Here is a 20,986-nt window from a genome sequence, read left to right as displayed (position 1 = left end):
TACATATATATATATATACACAAGGGCTGTCAGAATTAATTAATTGTAATATATATATGTGTATTACATTCGTTTATATATGTAATATACATAAAAAAATATATATATATACACACACATCCATTTTAGTTTTCCACCTTCCACTCCTATAGGGGGCGCTGTTGTGCGTTAGAGAATCACCGCTTTCAACTAATACAAAGAAGAAGAATTTCCTTGGGACGTTATTGTCAAACAACTGATAGTGAATCCCTGGGAGATTGACTGACTGCCGCAATTTCCGAATGAATGCTATTCTGAAGTGTTGTCGTTGTATTGTTAAATTATAACAAGGCTTCCATGAGAAGTGGTAGTTGATGAAACGTGGCTGTGCTATTCTAAATATTGAAAAACGAATTTTAAGTGGGTATACGGAGCATTTTAGGTAGGTATACGGAAATCCCCCCAAAAAAGAGGTGGGTATACGCCGTATTCCTGCGTTCAACGTAGACTACACCACTGGCCCTATCTCCTGAAAGATGCCCTCGGTGCAATAAGGTAATTGGAAGATTGGGCCGTTTCTGTGTAATTGCAGTTTTTTGTCAGCTTAAGGTTGTAAAGAACTTTCTGTGGATCCAATAAAACTAAGAGAAGGATAAGGAAGCAGATGGTTCCAGCGTAATCCGGTTAATGATTAAGATATCAGCTGGATCAGGGTTTCACGAGGTTTCACGAGGTTTACTAAAACAACGCAAAGATTCATCAAGGCTGCGGCTGAGATGCGTTTAAGTGAGTCTGTGGGAGTCGTTTAAATGAAGATTTAGAGGTTCCTGATGCAGATTAAAGCAGAAATGAGCTGATGCTGGATGAAGGGTTACAGATCAGGTCCCTCTGATCGGACAGCTGCTGGGGTTCAGATGTTATTTCTACAGACGAATAGATCCCAAAGAAGTTTGGGAATAACTTCAGGAGTTCCTGTTTGCACCTTTTCATGTCGTCTACACCCGACTGTGGGAGTGCACCAGGGGCCACAGGACCAGGGGCCACAGCACCAGGGGCCACACTTACAGATCAGTCCCTCCAGGGTTCACTTTTATCCGACTGAACCTTTTTTGTTGGATTTTGCAGAAATCCGTCAACCCAGAGACTTTAATAATTTGAACAGACAGACCAGAATGAGCAAACCTCCTCTGGAAGGTCGGTTCTTCCACAGACTCTGAGCCAATGAGCAAACCTCCTCTGGAAGGTCGGTTCTTCCACAGACTCTGAGCCAAAGAACAGTAAAGCTGCTCTGGCAGCTCGTCTCCAACACTTGGAGCTCGGCTGTTTGTCGCTGCCTCCAGCTGTATTCCCTTCGTCCTTCCCCCCCCGCTTTAACCTGTGGTAGACGACCAAGCGTGGCATGAAAATTTTTGCATGTCGAAGGAGTCTCTGTTTGCCCTGAGTGAGGAACTCCGTCCTCACATTGAGGGACAAGTAACAAACATGAGGGCGCCTGTCCCTGTCGTTAAAACACTTTTGCGTTTCCGTATGCACGCAGATTTTCACCCTAAAACGCTCGTCTAAATGCAGATTTAATAGTGAAAACGAAACGCCACTTTTGCGTTTTGGTTTCAGATTGTTTCCGTGTAAAGGTAGCCTTAATCAGAGAGATGATAAAAGGCTGCAATTACTTTCTCTGCTCAGTTAAAAACAAAGATACCGCCTGGTTGTTAAGTTAACTATTGGCTGTTGATTGGAGGACAGTGAGTATCACTGGATAACAGTCAGAGTTCTTTCACTGATAGCATTGTCTTCTTTGTAAATGATTGAGGAGTTCATTCATTTATGAGGTCCTGTCAGAACCAGGGTGGGACGCTTCCTGAAAGGCTCATCATTGATGAAGATGGATGAAGTCCAGCATTTTGAAGTTGATCAATTCAACTCTGCAATCTTATTTCTCAAAATTTGCTTCTACTTTTTTTTTTCATTCAGTCAGTGAGGTTCAAAAAATGTGTAACAATCGGGGTCAGCTCTATGTTCCCACAGCCCATTGGTCCCACATTGCTAAGAATTTTTTGTTTTTTCAAAATTAGGCCCATTGGTCCCACAGCCCATTGGTCCCACATCGCTAAGACTTTTTTATTCATTTTTAGGCCCATTGGTCCCACAGCCCATTGGTCCCACAGCCCATTGGTCCCACAGCCCATTGGTCCCACATCATAAAGACTTTTAACATTATTTTTTAGGCCCATTGGTCTAAATTCTAAATTTGGTCTAGAATTTTTATGTGGGGTCTGCATGGGAATGTTCCTCAACTACATGAGGAACACATATATCCAATAAATACATTTTATTTTATGGCAGCTTACCACCGGGTCATGAATGACACTGGTCAAGTGCGCCACCCCGGACTGTGATGATATTTTATAAGCCACTTTTTATTGTGTAAAGCCAATTTAGCCATGAAATACATATTATTGTTATTATTAGTAGTACCAGTGCAGTTGTAGGTGTTTTTCTACTTTTGGAATGTGGGACCAGTGGGCTGTGGGACCAGTGGGCTGTGGGACCAATGGGCTGTGGGACCAATGGGCTGTGGGACCAGTGGGCTGTGGGACCAATGGGCTGTGGGACCAGTGGGCTGTGGGACCAATGGGCTGTGGGACCAGTGGGCTGTGGGACCAATGGGCCGTGGGAACATAGACACGCTCCCTAACAATCAATAGCAATAGGAAGCATCAAGGGTCCAAAGTGGACCTTTAAAAGGGCTTATAGTACCGATTCGTTTTAAGCAAGTTGGCTGTATTATAAATCCACTAATACAGCATCAAACTAAATGCCAATGTCAGTGTTTTTGCAACTTTCTAATACAAACTCCATTTCCAGAACAAAGAGTAACCTGGCCAAGTTTGAAGTCTATAGCATTAAATCTGTAGGACGAGTTCGATCATATGCAAGGCGTGGAATGGGTCAAAAATGGCCCAAAAGCACTTTCCATCCAAAATGGCAGCCTTCCTGTGGGCGTGGGACCATGGCGGCATTAGACTTTTTTGTGCGTCTGGGTATGATGAATGAGTGTACCGAATTTTGTTGTCCCACGCGAAACTAACCCCATTTCGGGGACCGATTTTAAGCATCATAGGGGGCGCTACAGAGTCAATGAGCAACTCCCAAAAATATAAAGTTTAGATTCTTTCATGTCGTCGACTGGCAGGTGGTGCTTGCAAAATTTTCGAGCACCTTTTGCAAAGAAAGAAAGAAAGAAAGAAAGAAAGAAAGAAAGAAAGAAAGAAAGAAAGAGAATATTTCTTACAGATACAATAGGGTCCTGCTCGGTCCCTAATAAACCTTACAGATTCGTGACGGGAAGTTCGTCTCTTTTCCGAGAGCCGTCTCTTTTGACTCGGCTCTTTTCCGAGAGCCGTCTCATTTGACTCGGCTCCCAAAGAAGAGCCGGCTCTTTCGACTCCCAAACGGCTCTTTATTTATGATCTTTTGTAGCCTATATTTTACCTATAAGAGCTCTGTCGTAACCAGTAGTGATGGGTCACGCGCACAAGCATCGGCTCTGAGAGCCGGCTCTTTGTAGTGAATCAGAAGGGCCGGCTCGCATCAAGTGAGAGCTGACTCCAAGTTTTTTTCCATTCGCTGCTTAGGTTTCACTTTCAGTGCTCAGTCCCAGCTCTGGTTACGACAGAGCTTTGTTATGATTGGCCAGCATGGCGACCAGCATGCGGTATTCACGTGAGAATGAAGGAGTTTGGTTCTGCTTTTGGTTCTGTTCTGTGGATTTGTTTGAAATTTTTTGGTTCATTTGTCCAATAAAGAAGTTTAATTGAGGACATTATTAAAGCGATACAATGTAACTTCTCAAAAAGCCCACTCTGGAGCTCCCCCTACAGGCTTGGAGGTAATGTACGGTTACACTGTCGTAAATACAACACCCTTTCACTTTCACTTTTCACGTTTGTTGAGAACCGGCGAGGAGTCAGAAGGTGCAAGCTATGTCGACCGAGAAGGTAAGAGTAATCAAATGTACCTGGGAGCGTGAGAGGGGTCTATTTGTTTTTGCGGTAGGTGTGCCAGAAAGCAAGTCGAAATACTTCCGCTCAGCTCCCGGGCCGGTCCAGCAAAGTTACATAGCACAGTTTTTCCAACTCAGACCCCCGAAGGGCATAGGAGACAGGCCAATCGTAATATTAAAACTCATTCTAGCCGCACAAATTTTTTCAAGCTGTTATTTTAAAGTAGAAATGTTACATAGTATTGCTTTAATGTTAGCTTGAGTTTGGTTCTGTTCTGTGGATTTGTTTGAAGTTTATTGTTAATTTGTGCAATAAAAAAGTTTAATTGAAATAAACAAATGTAAAAGTGGTTTTGTCACAGAATAAATGCAAAGAATTAGGCAATTATAAGGTCTCTCATAAAAACACTGAAAGCAAAAGGGTTTTCAACACATAAACCATGATTTTTTTTTTGCAAAGTTAAAGCGGCAGTAGGCAACTTTTTTTTAGTCATATTAGCTTGAACTGTCATGGGATTCTGGAAGTAGAATATTAAATAGGCTGTTTAGGAAAAATAACGAAATCTGTAGCTCCCTCTGAAGCCTGTAATCATGCTTACAAAAACCGAGCGCTCCCGGCTGTTTTTAACCAATCAAGTTACGGTGGAGGAATCCTACCTGTCAATCACAGCTTGTGCACACGCTGCTGAGCGTGAGTCTTCCCCAGCTTGTGAGCGCTCACACTGGTGTGAACTCACGTGCACAACCTCGTCCACAGAGGGGGAGGGGTTTGGGGGGCGATTCGGAGCTTGTTAGAGGTTGGGGGAGGGACCTGAAAGTTGTGTCAGTTCGAATTTTCCGACTTTAGACTCGGAATTTTGAAAACTTGCCTACTGCAGCTTTAAGGTAAAATATAGGCTACAAAAGATTCTAAATAAAGAGCCGTTCGGGAGTCGAAAGAGCCGGCTCTTCTTTGGGAGCCGAGTCAAAAGAGACGGCTCTCGGAAAAGAGCTGAACTTCCCATCACTAGTAACCAGAGCTGGGACTGAGCACTGAAAGTGAAACCTAAGCAGCGAATGGAAAAAAACTTGGAGTCGGCTCTCACTTGATGTGAGCCAACTCTTCTGATTCACTACAAAGAGCCGGCTCTCAGAGCCGATGCTTGTGCGCATGACCCATCAATATTACAGATACAATAGGGTCCTTGCAGTTTCACTGCTCGGTCCCATATAATGCTTCAAGGTGTAAAAAAAATAAGAATAACCGAAAAAAAGTGTTCTTTCTCAGCTGTTTTCTGGTTAAATATTGAGCTACTACAATGACATCAATCTGTTATTGAAGATATAAGTAAGCATAACCTTAAAATAACAGCAATATAAATAAAATGCTGAGTAAACAAAAGAAAAGTTTTCATGAAAAAGGATAAATAAAACACCATTTGTTCTAGAACTACAGAGTAGAAACATGTTCATGCACAGAACATTTAAAGTATGTGACTGATATAAGAAACAAAACATCAGAAATTATTCATAAATGATTTAAACAACCAAGAGCTGCTTGTTTACAAGCATGGTGGCCATATCTCAATTTTTAACTGTGGAATAAACCAGCTTTTGTGGCCTCAAGTAAAATGATTAAAAGTAAAAAAAAAAGTCATAGCAGCAATACAAAATCTTTAAATTAAACCCAAAATATTGAGGAAATACATTTTACTGCAGACTCAAATTTATGTTTTAAACTTTTTCTTTAACTTTGGTGTACTTTAACAGAAAAAAACAAACACCAGTAGGAGAGTGCCTACAACTAAGACATTGCAGGTCTTATAAATACTCCAGAGAACAATACATTGCAAAAATACAAACACCGTGGAGGTAAGATGAGCTGAAAACTGTGTTTTTAAGATAATGCTAAACTTTGAAAGTGTAATGCTAAAAAATCCTTAAACTCACATGTTCTTCAGCTGAAGTCTGTTTCACTATATCCATCACCCATACACTGCTTTCTAGGACCTTGTTTATTTCGTATCGAAACTCTGGATAGTTATCATAATTAACCGGCAACTCAAGGTAGCAACCGCATGTGTGGGCAACTGGCCGTCTCTGAATACCTTGAAGTTGAGTGAAGCTAACACTGATGGTTTTTCCAAGACACAAATCAGATCCCGTGCAGAACCGAAGAAAAAGTGACAGGTGCTGTGTGTCTGATTCCCTGAGATAAGAACTTAAATATTTGCTGATGTTTTTCTGCTGTGCATTCATGATTGCAGGGTATACAATTGAACGTACAACCTTTCTTAATGTTGGTTGGAGATTTTCATATGTAGCTGTAATACTTTCCATCTCTGACCTCAGCGGGGAAAGCACAGTGCTCCACTGCTCAATAACAAAGGCAGGTTCCTGAATGAGCTTTTGGTGAGCAAGCTCCTCAAGTAGCAGCTCAATGTTCAGGGCCGGTTTTTGCTATGGGCAATGTGGGCGAGCGCCCTAAAAAAAAAAATAGACTGATCCCAGGCCACACAACACAAACTGCTTCCAATCCAAATAAACTGTATTTCATTCCTAAAATGAACATAGACCCATATACCTTCATGTTATTAGCTGGGTTATGTGAAAAAATGTAATAAAAACAAAAATTCTGTGCAGTCATCTACGTGAATGTATTGATTGACGGGTGAACGGACGGCGTTAATGGGAAAAGCAAAGGTAATAATGTGGAGTCATCATGGATCATCATCATGGTGAAAGACCAAAGAAGCCATCAGGTGCCCAGTTTAGAAAGAGAAGAAGATAAAGGGATGCAGATTTCTATCAGTGACCTGAGTGGCGTAGGCTATAGGCTATCTGTTAGCCTCTTGCTAATATGCTGCTATTAGCCACGACTGTGTTTGATTTTTAGTCTTGCTGAACTAGAATTAGAATTGAGGCATCATGTCATGCAGCTAATTTCACCCAAAGGCAACCTGGTGTAGTTTGTGTTTACAACACAACATGTTAATGTTAAAGCCAGCTGTAAACAGGGTGAAAAAAGCTGCTACAGTCTGAGCTCTGTTGGTATCGTAACTGCAGGAATCTGTTTTTATGCTCCATACAGTAGCCTTAATTTTTTTTATTTTAGCTTTCTTTGGTTATTTTTAGGATTTTGAGGTTATTTAAGGATTTCTGATTGATATTTATATACTGTTTTTAATTTATTTATCGTGTTTTTTCTCAGTTCTTTTTGTACCTTTTTGTATTTAAGATTATGTATAATAAAACAATACAAATAATTTAATATGTTGTTATGTTGGTGGCGGGGTAAGTATTTTTTTTGGGGGGGGGGATGGTTCGCCCAGGGTGTAAATCTAGCCAGGACCGCCTCTGTCAATGTTACCAGCAGTTGGTACTCTTCGACAGTTATGGAGATCCATGATTTCCAGAAGCTCTTCTCTGTCCACACTCTGAAAATCTGAACTGTAAGATTCAAACACCATTCGATCGGACTCTGTAACATACCTAAGGAAGCTATCAACAAGAGGACTCTTTATACAACCAAGAGCTGCTTGCTCCAGCATTACTGGAACAAGTTTTATAGGCAGGTACTTCTGTTTTTGCCAGCCAAAGGCAATGATTCGGCCAATGCTTTCCCATTGTTGCTGTCCAAAATCATGACGCAAGTAGGGCACCTTAAAGTTATTGCCCATTGTGCACTGTTCATAAAAGTCCTGCCAAAACTCGGAGAGGACATCCCTCAAAACTCCACCGTCATCAACAGCCTTTTCTCGCCTTCCATCAGGAAGCACCACTTGAATACATATGTCCTCCTGAGTGACACTTGGATCACAAAAATGTGAAATTAGTTCTTTCAGGATTTGGCCACGGTGAAGAACAAGGATTTTTTTAAACCCATCTCTCTGAACAATGGGCTCCTCCAACGAATCAAAGTGTGAAGAAGAAAGCACTGGACCAGATGACTGTGGAGACAGCGGAAGGGTATCATCAAGACTGAGACTATCTGTGTTAGAAATGTGTCCTGTGAGAAAGGTTACTTCCCAATCAACGTGGAATTGAACGCACATGTCGGAGCACCCGACTCCTCCCTGTCCACGCCCCTACTTAAATACTCAAATCATATTTAAATGAGCCCTGCACCTGCGATTCCCCTCTGTGTACGGTCAGAAAATAAAGAAAAAAGACTGAATAAGACAGAAAAAAGAAGAACTTCACGGAAAGCGAGATTTCGGTGCTACTTTCTGAAGTGGAATTTATAAATGGAGAGAAAGACTAATTTTAAATCTTATAAATAACAAAATGTACAAAGGTGAAAGCAAGATAAATATAAAAACCGAAGTCTGAGATGTAGAGAGATATTAATCTGTATATTGTTGAATAAATATTGTGCCGTAAAGGAACCGAGTGTGTCTGCTTTGTGTTTGCAGTGGTTTGGCATTATTATAAATATATATATTTATATATATATATTTTTATATATATATATATATATATATATATATATATATATATATACACATATATATATATATTATTCTTATTTTATCATGAACTAGTTAATTCAGATGTTGTTTTTTCACTTTTAAACTGATCTGAAACGTACACTCGACTGATTGACTGAAAAACTACATTTTCCAGAAAAATGCAAGCGATTCTGTGCTCCCAGCTTTTCAAACTTTTCAAACTTGAAGACATGACAAGCAGCACAGCCCAAATTCCAAAGAGGTTTGGGGCGCCGTGTGAAGTGTAAGTAAAGATTGGAAGCTGCCAAATTCAATTTTATTTACACTTTAGACTGGATCCCAACTTTTTGGAATTGGGGCCGTTATTTTAAGTTGAATGTCTTCAGACACAAACTGCGAGTCACACAAAAGGAGCAGGTTATCATAATGAACGAGTCTTGTACTTGGTCGTAGATATTTTGCGCCTTTTTCTCATTCTCAGGAGCTGATGTTACCAGTGTTAATTCAGATGTTGTTTTTGTTAGCGATGTTGGAAGTAAATGCCTAGAATTTAATTCATTGTGTAGAGGAGTTGCAGACTCCCTATACAAGCAATTAAATATAGTCAGAGATTAGTCATGTAGCATCTGGTACAGTTGGTGTGTTAGGGGCTCCATGTAGGACAGAGGAAATAGTTGGTGATGGAAACTGTTTCTTTAGGGCAGTTAGTCAGGCCATTAGTGGCACACAAAAGAACCATAGGAAGATTAGGCTTGCTGTTGTCAAGCAGATGGAAAGCAATCCTGTGGCATATCAAGGTATTTTGAGGAATCCAGATTCCTCAATGGCAGAATAGCTTGTGGTGTTAAGGATGCGTTATGTGTGCAGTTGGGCTACAGAGCTCGAGATTCAAGCTGCAGCAGACTGTTTATGTGTGAGTATTTTCACATATCACAATGACCGTTGGCTTGAATATGGTTGTCACAAACATCAATTCTCCAAACAGGCAGTTTATGTAAAGAATTGCAATGGTAACCATTATGAAAACGTAGTGTGTGTTCAATAGCCTGAAACACAGGCGTGTTATGGTTATTGTAAAGTGCAGACACGTGATGGATACAATTTCAGACACCAAACACTGTATGTATTTAACGAGCAACCTGCAGAACAGGCAAGACAAAGTTTACATATTTTACATATACAGGAAAGCTTTGGCAGAAGGAAAGCCAGAAGGAAAGAAGTAAAAGAAATTATGCTCAAAATAGTTTGTATAAGGAATAGCATAAGGCTATGAGTAAATTGAAATATAGGTTATATAGACAGTGTCAAGGAAATTAATAGGACCATGTACAGGACTAATGTCAGGTATCAAGCCAAGAAGAAGGAAATGAGAAGAACCATGTACAGGACTAATGTCACGTGTCAAGCCAAGAAGAAGGAAATTAGAAGAACCATGTACAGGACTAATGTCACGTATCAAGCCAAGAAGAAGGAAATGAGTAAGAAAATGAATAGGAACATGTATAGGACCCCATGTATGTTTTTGCCAGCCAAAGGCAATGATTAGGCCAATGCTTTCCCATCGTTGCTGTCCAAAATCATGACGCAAGTAGGGCACCTTAAAGTTATTGCCCATTGTGCACTGTTCATAAAAGTCCTGCCAAAACTCGGAGAGGACATCCCTCAAAACTCCACCATCATCAACAGCCTTTTCTTGCCTTCCATCAGGAAGCACCACTTGAATACATATGTCCTCCTGAGTGACACTTGGATCACAAAAATGTGAAATTAGTTCTTTCAGGATTTGGCCACGGTGAAGAACAAGGATTTTTTTAATCCCATCTCTCTGAACAATGGGCTCCTCCAAAGAATCAAAGTGTGAAGAAGAAAGCACTGGACCAGATGACTGTGGAGACAGCGGAAGGGTATCATCAAGACTGAGACTATCTGTGTTAGAAATGTGTCCTGTGAGAAAGGTAACATTGCCACTGTCTTCTAAAATGTCAACATTGATTGCTGCATCTAGCTCTTGGACACTGGACAAATCACCCATGTCAACAGTAGAGTAAACTAGGTGAACATTATCACTGCTGCTGTTTGTCAGGACACTGCTGTTTCCAACATATATGACATCAAAACTGTCTGGTGCTTTGGATTGAGTCAGTGGTGTGTGAACCTGAGAGTGAGTAGAAAAACTTAAAGCTTCTTGGTCATTTCCACTGGGGTTGTCTGGTTCTGAGTCACGGCCACTGTCCTTTTTCTTGGTTGTTAGGTAAAATCGCAAAAGCGGTAGTTTTGTCTGCTCATAAAGTTCTCCAACGGTAATATGTTCATCAAGTGAATGTTCCTGAAAATCTGTCATATCAAACTCAAAATCTGTGATTCTTCCCTGTGAATTTCTTTGAGACGGAAAAAACAAACCCACTGCCTTTTCAATTCACTCATTTTTTCTACAGTCCTTTGACATCATTTTTTCTTGTTCCACCACCTTTCTTTGTCCTAACTTGAAAAAACTTCCCATCTCGAGAATTCAGCCATCCTATCTCAACTTTTCGCATACTTTTTTGAGCATTTCTGATGGTAAAATTTTCTGAGATCTGCTTCTGATCGCTGCCTTTGTTCCTTGAAATCTTGGCTCTCAGTCGGTCAAAAAGTTTTGATTTCCGGCCAGCAGGATCATTTCCCCTCCGTCTGCAATATCCAAGAAGCGCCAGTCGATCACCATAAGATGGGAGATACTCCTTAAGCTGCTCATCTGGCATGAGCAGAAGGACACTGGAGTCAATCTAGAAAAAAAAATGTTAAAACAGTTATTTAACCTATAAATAAATAAGTAAAAAAATAAAAAAAGGCCAAATGATAAAACTTATCTTTCTTCACTATGTCTCTATAATAGTGTTGTATGATAACTGCTAAATGGTACTGATTTCCTCAACAATCTAACTACCTTCTCCTTTTCCAATCGTTGTATGACTTCCTCTGAAACATCCCGTGATTTTAAGAAGTCACATATCTCTTCCATCCTGTGACAGTTACACACAATAAGTAATGAATAACGTCTAATAAAATATAACATTGCAAAAGATTTATTATGAACATGATAGTAGAGTTGGATGATATTACTGAAAAACGATGCAAGCATTTCACATCAGTTTATATCAATAATTATTAATTAGTTGTTGTTTTGGTTTTTTTTATATCTGAAATGCTGCCAAACTAGTGATGTGATCTTTCCTCTTTTATCCACAGCTTTCACACCTTTATTTATTTATTTATTTTTTAAAGTTATGAGGCACGGTGGCGAAACATGAAACTGCTGCTCCGCAAGTTACTCAACAGCTTGTGGCTAGTTCACCAGTGAGTGAGTGAGTGAGTGAGGGAGTTGAATAATGCCATCAACCTGGCTTAGCTGGCCTTGAGAGGTTGAGTGGCTAAAGCCTTTCCTCTGCCTACATCCTCCAGAATGCTCTGTGGTTCTGGATCAGAGTTCAGAGAATATTCTATATATTGAATATTCTATCAGACGTACCATCTATTGATATTGATCACGTGTCTATCGTGATATATATTATTGATTTATTGTCCAGCCCTACATGATAGATAGAAATATTATTTCAGGCTCAAGATCCAGCTAAAAAAAAAAACAGGATAACAGACAACCAAGCAGCTATACAGATCTGCAATCACAAAGCAATACACAAAGAAACTACATAAAAGTCCATCCATCCATTTTCTATAGCGCTGAATCCGTTGGTCGGGTCGCGGGACTACATAAAAGTAATAAAGAAAACTCTACCAGTGTCTCCACAACTAAATGGTAAAGTGTAGAGCTTAATTTTGAAAGTTCTGTGTTTACATTTTTCCCCTGAAACATTTTAATGGTTGAACACTTCCCAAAATTAAATTCTCATCTTTGTAAAACGATCAAGTACATGAACATCATCAGAATGATCTTAGTTTTGATCTTAATTGCTTTCATCTAAACACACAATATGACAAATTGGATTTTTACAGAGTTGCAACTTACCTCTGTTTAGGTTCAGGTCAAAGGAACCTCCTCTGTCTGTCTCTTTAGGCCCTGTAGGTATCCTGAAAGTTGAGTAAAGTTAAACAGTTAAAATTTTCAACAGGGCCTGCCTGTTTTTATTTTTTGTTGTTTAGTTCCTTATTTTTCAATTTCTCTTATTTTTAATTGCTTTTGTAGATATTGTCAATCTAAAGCTGTAGACCTCCGGCATTAGCTTAGCTTAAATGTACATGAAACTGTTAAGAAAACAGGTTGGAAACTGATGTATATCACTGACATATTTTACTCTTGTCTATATATCGACTAAAACAATTTAACGGGGAAGATAGTGAATCACATTATGCATAACAAAACATGTGCATACAACAAGCTGTGGGGTGTGTTTTAACCTACTAGCTCGTGCTTGTATTTATGCCGCAAAATAATTATATATACTAACTTGTTGAATTCTTGGAGAGCATTAACAAACTTTTTTTCACACTTTGAAATAAAAACGATCTAATTAACGGACTACTTCAAAAAACCCAATTAAATAATGTCATATAACAAGGTTAACGCGCTTTGACGGTTAACCTGCGGCTAGCTAACGTTGCTATGAAAACGACCGCTGTACACACCACCACACGATCAAAAAGCATTTAAAACGAAAGAACCTTGGAACCTGGCAACACTAACCGAAACTATCCAGCAGCTTTTTTCTGATACCTGTACTTACATTTCACGCTGTTTTTCTAAGGAGACTTATCTCTCACTGCTCCGGTATATAGAAAGTCGAAATTATGACTTTGAATCTCATAATTATGACTTTGAATCTCATAATTATGACTTTGAAAGTCGAAATTATGACTTTGAATCTCATAATTATGACTTTGAAAGCCAAAATTATGACTTCCTGTTGGTCTTTTATTTTTTCTTTCATGGCGGAAATGGGCTTCCATAGTTTTGCGCCACTATATATTGCGGACACGAAATCGTGACGTCATTAACACCGCTCGCGCTCGCAGACGCTGCAACTATGCCAGAGCCTTTAGACTCTAAAGAGGAAAGTTACGGTAATGTTCATTTTGACAAATTGTACCTCAAATTTTGATTTATCTGTAAGCTGTCTTCCTTTCCAGCTTTATCTGAAAATGTGTGAAGGTGTGTCGTTGCTGGTCCAAGCTGTGAGTCTGCTTCAGTGCATTAAAGGCGCATTTCTGAATCTTTTTGCCTGAAATGTGTGAATCCTGAGTGGATGCAGATTACATTTGTGGTGTGAGCACTAGAGGGGAGGAGATTTGAGCAGGTGGAGCCATTTAACAGCGCAACATAACAAAGTAATTACAGCCTCTCTGTACAAAATGAAATGTGTGATGTCAACGCTGCTTAATTAATCATTTATTTGCTGAGTTGGAGTCCTGATATTAGGCCTACAAAGTGTAGAGATAGTGTGTCAGAACACTGAAGTCTCCCGGCAGACAAGATGAACACCTGTTGTTTTTCAGCCTTTCTTCTCAACATATAAGCCAAAGTTACTTCTTCCAGTCCAAAGTGGTCAACTGGTACTACTAGGCTACTTTTCTTTTACTCCCTCAGAGATGCTGCCTAAACCTGAGAACAAAGTTCACCCGCAGGGGAGACACGGACCAAACTGTGAAGTTCCTTGTTCTAAAAAGGTGAGTGTTTTCAGTGAGTGCTGAGGGAATTTTATTCGCTCTGGAAACGTCTCTGTGATCCTACGGAAGAGTAGCCTATTAGGGCCAGGCATAAGAAAAAATATTTATATTTTGCCTGTCGAGAATAAAGTAATTAGATGATGGACCAGAGGAGTTTACTTTTTTTCTCGAAAATTCGACTTTATTCTCGACAGGCAAAATATAAATATTTTTTCTTATGCCTGGCCCTAATACTCTTCCGTAGTGATCAATCTGAAAGCTGAAAAGGCACACGGGAAAAATCTTTAGACACACATCTACTTTATGGGAAGATCAGATACTTTTAAAGCTTTAATTAAAGCTGTCAATACATTTTTCAATTCAATTCAATTCAAAGTTTATTTCTATAGCACATTTAAAACAGCCTCAGCTGACCAAAGTGCTTCACAACAGCAACTGCATCACGAAAGTCATCAATAAAATCAATAGGAATGACTTTCAAACACAGATAAAAATAAAATATGAGATAAAATTAGCAATAAAATAACAATAACAGTAACAATAACAATAAAAGTACCAAGCCAAGGTGAAACTCCATTTCAGCTATGGAAGGCCAGGGAAAAGAGATGTGTTTTTAGTCCAGATTTGAACTGGCCTAAAGACTGAGAGGATCTAACAGACAATGGGAGGCTGTTCCACAGTCTGGGTGCTGCCACAGAGAAGGCTCTATCACCTCTGGTCTTTAGCCTGGATTTGGGAACAGCCAACAGGAGCTGGTCAGCTGACCTCAGGGCTCTGAGTGGAATGTAGGGCTGCAGCAGCTCACTTAAATAAGATGGGCCCATGGAGTTTAAACACTTAAAAACAATCAATAAAACCTTATATTTGACCCGAAAGCCGACAGGGAGCCAATGAAGGGCGCACAAGACTGGGGTGATGGATTCGCGCCTCTTTGTTTTGGTCAGCAGGCGGGCTGCAGCGTTTTGGACGCCCTGTAAACGCTGCAGAGAACGCTGGTCCAACCCTATATATAAAGAGTTACAATAATACAAACGCGATGTTATAAAAGCGTGGATTGCTCTTTCAAAATCAGCCCGAGGAAGATAAGATTTAATCTTGGCAAGAGTCCTCAGCTGGAAAAAGCTGGCCTTGATGACAGTGCTGATGTGCTTATCAAATTTAAACAGGGGGTCAACCATCACACCCAGATTCCTAACAAAAGGACGGCAGTAGGAGGACAGAGGGCCAATCACACTGTCATGTCCATGCAGGGGATTACTTTGTCCGAACACCAGAATCTCAGTTTTATTTTTATTTAGGTTCAGAAAGTTCAAATTCAACCATGCCTGTACCTCCACAAGACAATCCTGCAGCATTTTTACTGCCGACTGGCTGTCATTTGCGGTTACAGGCAGGTAAATTTGAACGTCGTCTGCAAAGCAGTGAAAAGGGATTTTGTGCTTTTTAAAAATGGAACCCAGGGGGAGCATGTACAGGGCAAAAAGAACAGGTGCTAATATCGACCCTTGGGGAACACCATAGTTCAGAGGAGACATACTGGAGGAGTACTGTCCAAGGTTTACACAAAAACTCCTATTAGAGAGATAGGACCGAAACCAATTTAGTGCTGTACCTTTAATGCCAACAAGTGTGTCCAGGCGGGACAGAAGGATACTGTGATCCACAGTATCAAAAGCTGCGGACAAGTCTAAAAGCAATAGGACTGTCGATTTCCCTGCGTCAACAGTTAAAAGAAGGTCATTAAAAACTTTTAAAAGGGCCGTTTCAGTGCTGTGACGCAATTTAAAACCAGACTGAAACTTTTCACCAATTTCATTAAGATCTAGATAAGTCTGCAGTTGGACATAGGCAACTTTCTCTAAGACTTTAGAAACAAACGACAGTTTAGAGATAGGTCTAAAGTTTGACAGCACATTTGAATCAAGGTTGCTCTTTTTGATGAGCGGATGGACCACAGCATGTTTCAGAGCAGTAGGAAAACAGCCAGACATCAGAGAAGCATTCACCATTTTTTCAATGCAGGGACCAATACAATCAAAGATATCTATAAACAAACGACCAGAAACAATGTCTGATGGGCAGGAAGAAGGCTTTAACTGTTTAACAATTTTAGTCAGTTCATTTATAGACACGGGCTCAAAACATTCAAAGGCAGCATGGCAAACTGATGGGGCAACTGGATCCACAATAGTTAAATGAGACGATCTAAGATCAGAAATTTTGTTTCTGAAAAATGTCAGGAAGTCTTCACAGAGGTTGGATGAAGGCAAAGCAGCGTTTCTGTCACACGGACTTAAAAGAGATTTCAAAGTATTAAAAAGCATTTGAGGTTTGTGACAATTTGAAGAGACAAGATTGGACAGAAAGCTACATTTAGCAGCTTTAACTGTTCTCTGATATTCAGCGAGTCTATCTCTTAGGACTTGCAGAGAAATCTGAAGATGGTCTTTCTTCCACCGGCGATCAGCGCGCCTACACGCGCGCCTGAGTTCACGCGTACGCTCGTTTAACCAAGGTTGTGCCATAGGTTTTAAGCGCTTCAGCCTAAATGGGGCTACTGAGTCCAAAACCTCTATACAAGTTTCATTAAAATAAGAAAGGAGTTCATCCGGAGTAGGGTTTTCCAAAACATAGTGATACGTTTCACTGAAAGCGCCAGAGAATAGGGAAGCGGTCTGGGAATTTATTGTGCGCACCCGGCTTACCGGGGCGCAAGGACTGTCCACACTCTGTGACAGCGTTACCGAGAACAGTACAGCAAAGTGGTCAGAAAAGTGAGTTTCACAGATCTCACTTATATTTGCATTAAGACCAAAGGACAGCACCAGGTCCAGGGTGTGTCCTTTTTCATGTGTCGAGCCCGACACCGACTGAGTCAAGTTAAAAGAATCAATCAGATTTAAAAAGTCTTTTGCTAGTGGTTTGGATTCACAGCAGACATGGATATTAAAATCCCCAACAATCAGAAATTGGTCATAGTTCAGCAATACACTTGTCACAAAATCTGTAAAATCCTGAATAAAATCTTTATTAAACTTAGGAGGGCGATACACCAGAGCACACAGGACTGGAGTATCAAAATTGATGACAAATGTCTGTAGCTCAAAACTGGAAAATGAATCTGCCGGTACCTGCCGACAGGTGTGACAGGATTTGTATACTGTTACATGTTGAATACATTTACTGATCGAATAAAAGCCCTGCATTTTAGTGTTATAAAATGCCCATGTTATAAAGGCCCATATTATCTGGGCCCGAGCCCGGCCCTGGCCCGAGGGGGTGGAGCCCCAGCCCGGCCCGGTCCGACAGGTTTTCAGAATTCTCAGGCCCAAACCCGGCCCTGCCCGACTTTTTATTTTTTTTTTAACCTCCCATAACAATGTTTTAGCGATAGAACGCTATATTCATTGAGTGCGTTCGTAAATTCAATCTGCCGCTCTGAAAATGGGATAACGCTCTGCAGTTAGAAAAAAACAGCATTCTATTTTTCTGTGAATATAAGCAAACGGTTTCTGACAGATCAAAATGGACATAAAAGAGCAGGTTAAAATAGGGGCTCATGTTTCGATCAGCAGCTTGAGAACTCGTTGATATAGGCACAGTTATAGACCACAGACCTTAACTGAGCACTTTTAATGGCATAATGGTACTTTTGTCGTTTTGGGTATTGTTTAAATTATTTCGTTTTTTTAAATGAGCGCACAGCAAGTTGACCTGAGCAATTATAATAGGCCTATAGGGTAATAAACACTTATATCCAATCATAAGGTAGGCTACAAAACCCAACAAAACGCTTAAACCTTATTATAGTGTTTATTAGGCTAAACGTAGCAAAAGCCTTTTTCTTCTTCTTAACAAAGACAACAACTGTTGCCTGGGCGTAGTCAACTCAAAAAACAAGTCTTCATCTGAACATGGCGATACAATTATAAGAACAACTATAGCCTATAAGAACAGCCTATACGTCCAATTTAACAACAGTGAGCCGCTTCACATGGCAAAAGTCCTCCGTTGTTTCAACACCACAAGAGGAACAGTCTATTTGGCATCATGCAGAAAAAGAATAGCATCCACCGTTTCAGGGGCAAGTCCAGTCCTCCTTTCTTCTATCACTCTTCCAGCTGCGCTAAAAGCGCGCTCCTACTGCTACTGCTGGCCGGGACTTCCACCAGCTCAGTGGATCCCTTCCATCAGCTTCCATGGTGAGGTTGAGGCTGAGGTAGACATGGATTTCATCAGTATCCTCGTTCTCCTCTCTGACATTTTCCCACGCGTCCTCAAACTCTGCCAGTGCTCTCCTCTTTGGTGCGGGACCAGTATGGCGTGATCTTTGTGCCACCAGGTGAGCGCGCAGTGACACTGATTTGAGGGCACAGATCTATCTGAAGGAACAATAATTTTAAGCGTGTGCGTATGAATCTCACACACGCTCGCTCATAGGTACTCGGACACGCGCTCAACTCTGACAAACTGCTTGCTCGCGGCTCTGTCTCTGCGCTCGCAACTCTGTTAGTTGTATGTAAATGAGCCACGCCACCAGCCAATCACAGACTGGTATTTGTGTGATAAATAATAAAAAAATAAAGAGGAAGAATTGTAATAATCATGTTAGAACTGGTGTAGTTGGGTGCTAGCTAGTTACTGATTACTGTTGTAGGGTGTCAGGGATAGGTCACAAATATTTTAGAGAAAGAAACCTAACATCAACTTTTTTATTTGTTTCTCTTTATATTCTTTTATGTATTTTTAATGCTTCTTCCACTCCCTGCTGCAATGCTTTTATTTTATGTAAAGCACTTTGAATTGTTTTGTACATGAAATGTGCTACAAATAAATTTGATTTGATTTTGATTTGATCAAAATCTAAAACGGTAGAAAAATAAAACTACACCAGCTTAGGAAATTAAATGTTTGAAGAATTGAAGTGGTTGTTTTTACCTAGTAAGTTATGAACTATAGCAGCTGACCCACAGTTTTTTTTTAAACTTTTAAACTTTAAACTGATCAATTGTGTGATTGGTTTAATCTGTAATGGTTACTGGTTTGACAAAAAAATATAACATCTAGTTTAATTCCTTTAGGGTGATGGTAGAAGTTCAATTGAGTCTGCACTGCAGACTCTGCTGTGATTGGCTGGCACCTATGAGCGAGCGTGTGTGAGATTCATACGCACACGCTTAAAATTATTGTTCCTTCAGATAGATCTGTGCCCTCAAATCAGTGTCACTGCGTGCTCACCTGGTGGCACAAAGATCACGCCATAGGTACAGCAGCTGCCACTCGCACTGCGCCCGACCCTGCGTAAATCATAACACAATTAGGCTATTTATAAGGCCAAGGCCTATAGCTACATTAATAGGCTACAGGGAAAGTAGTTTGTTGGTTACGCCGGAGCGTAAAGTAAAAAGACAAATAGGCCAAATGTAATGGGCAATAATAGGCTAATAAAACAAAAATACCTGATTGTGTAGACTGCTCCTGCCGACGCGCATCCTCTCCCTCCCTGAAGCGGTTTATCTGGATTCTCACCTGTTGCTGGATGTCGGTCCTCTCAGCGAGAGAAAACATTCGTAGTTGGTTGAACTTTGGCCATAAAAAGATGGCAATTTTATGAAGTGGCTGGATTTCGATTTTTTTTCATTAACCAGTCAAGGTTGGCGGATGACAGCCTGGGAAGGAGTATCAATCACGTCTGTTTGGCAGTGACTTTTCAGCTTGTTGGCCCAGAGAACGACAAGGTGCAGTGTTGGGTATTTGTCCCCTTAGCTCCTTTTGCGCGTCGCTAAATGGGCGCAGAAATTCCACCAGGAAGGCTAGAACATCTGGGGAGACATCACGCAATCGTGCGCTCTCACCACGGCTCTGAAGAAGCTCCTGCAGCTCTGCATGGACTGACTGAATTGACTCCAGTGTGAGGAAGACTGTGCTATACCTGGTCTCTGCCATTTGTTTAACAGTTCTTGGCAGCTGACTGACCAGGCCTGACTGTTTTAGGTAGCGGACTAAAGCCTTGGCCGCCAACAGGGTCTCTGCTACTTCTGGGACTACTTCAGCCAGCTCATCTGTGTTTAAGGCATGTCGGAGGACTGTGTTATACAGGTGAGCTTGACAAGCCAGGTGCCTGTATGGACGGAGAGCGGCCAACACGTTTGCGCCCTGGTCGGTTACCCAGACAACATTGTTCATAACTGATGCATCAAAGCCGAGGACTGTGACTAACTGCTGTTGAAGCTCTTTTCGGATATTATCTCCTGTTTTAGCATGGTTTGGGAAACATGTTGTGGTGAGTATAGCTTGCTCCTGAGTTCAAATGTCGGTGTTACATAGTGACATGTGATAGCCATGTAGCTCATCTTACGGAAATCATCCGTCCACATATCTGTAGTCATGCCAATATTTATGAGTGACATCACCTCCTTTATCTCCTCAACTGTCCCTCCTCTCCTTTCACTCGCCATAATTTTGCACCTTCGGGAGATTGTAGTGGGGTCGGGGAGAACTTCACTGGCTGAAATGCGGCCATGTTGCACCGACATTTATAAATTCCTGTGCTAAGTCTCTGAAACCTACTCCCACAATCGTTTCAAATGGCCGAATGTCCATGCAACAGAAGTTCACACATTTTCTTGTGACCTCTGACTTCACCCTTTCTGGTGGTGGTTTTGCGAAACTGTAATAATTGCCCACACTCAGTTGTTTGTGACCGCTGCTGGATCCGTCACATACACGTTCAAAATGTCTCTGATGTGATGAACCAGTTTTTTTGCTGTCATATGACAGAACAGCTTCGCATAGGCTACAACACACTGAACAAACCCGTTTGGCTCATCTTGAAGGGTTGTAGGCCTAATGAGATGAAACTTAGTCCAGAACTGAGCTTTTCCCTTGTTGTTCACTCTCTTCAATTCACCAT

Source organism: Odontesthes bonariensis, chromosome 12, assembly GCF_027942865.1.
Source record: "Odontesthes bonariensis isolate fOdoBon6 chromosome 12, fOdoBon6.hap1, whole genome shotgun sequence".
Classification (NCBI taxonomy): domain Eukaryota; kingdom Metazoa; phylum Chordata; class Actinopteri; order Atheriniformes; family Atherinopsidae; genus Odontesthes; species Odontesthes bonariensis.
The sequence above is the reverse complement of the archived record's forward strand: the minus strand, read 5'-3'. Positions refer to the sequence as shown.